Consider the following 1,182-nt stretch of genomic DNA (forward strand, 5'->3'; position numbering starts at 1 on the left):
TATTCTTTTCATAATGCTTCCTTTTTCTTAATCAAATACCTAATCCTTTTTTTGATATTTGTCCTATTTTTGAGGTTTAAATCAAAAATTAATCCTTTGTTTTTCGTTTCTGAAAATCTCATATTTTTCAATCAAAGCCTAGTCCTATGTTTTCTATTTGGAATGCCTCCTATATTTTTCAATCAAAACCCAAGTCCTATGTGTTCTTTTCGGAATATCTACTATTTTCAATCAAAACCCTAATCCCATTTTTTTTTTTATATAGTAATCTCCTATTTTTCAATGAAAATCCTAATCCCATGTTTTTTTAATAGTAATCTCCTATTTTTCAATAAAAACCCTAATGCTATGTTTTCTTTTCGTAATGCCTATGGTATTTGAATCAAAACCATAATCCTTTGCTTTCATTTCAGATTGTCTACTATTTTTGAATCAAAAACCTAATCCTATGTTTTATTATAATAATGGCTCCTATTTTTCATTCAAAACCCTAATCCTATGTTTTCTTATAGTAATGTCTATTATTTTTCAATTAAAAATCTAATCCTATATTTTTTTCAGAATGCCTACTATATTTAAATCAAAACCCTAATCCTATGTTCTTTTTGAAAAGCCTCCTATTTTACAATAAAAACACTAATTCTTTGTTTACTTTTTAGAATGTCTCCTATTTTTGAATAAAAACGCAAATCCTATGTGGTCTTTTGGAAATGTCCATTATTTTTTGGTTTTAATCAAAACCATAATCCGATGTTTTATTATAGCAATGTCTCCTATTTTGAATTAAACTCATAATCCTATGTTTTCTTTTTGAAGTGTCTCACATTTTTCAATCAATACCCTAGTCCCATGTTTTTTTTTCGGAATATCCATGATTTTTGTATCAAAACCATAATCCTATGTTTCGTATTGTAATGTCTACCATTGTTTATTCAAAATCCCCATCCTATTTTTTTATACTAATGTCTCCTTTTTTCAATAAAAACCCTAATCCTATGTTTTATTTTTAAATGCCTACTATACTTTAATCAAAACCCTTATCCTTTACATATCAAAATGTCAGTCATTTTGCAAATAAAACTTGAATCGTATGTTTTCTTTTCTTAATGGCCCATATTTTTTAATGAAACCCTAGTTCTAGGTATTATTTTCATTGAGATGCTTCTTAAGCAATACGTAATA

The sequence above is a fragment of the Dioscorea cayenensis genome, chromosome 11, assembly GCF_009730915.1.
Source record: "Dioscorea cayenensis subsp. rotundata cultivar TDr96_F1 chromosome 11, TDr96_F1_v2_PseudoChromosome.rev07_lg8_w22 25.fasta, whole genome shotgun sequence".
Lineage (NCBI taxonomy): Eukaryota > Viridiplantae > Streptophyta > Magnoliopsida > Dioscoreales > Dioscoreaceae > Dioscorea > Dioscorea cayenensis.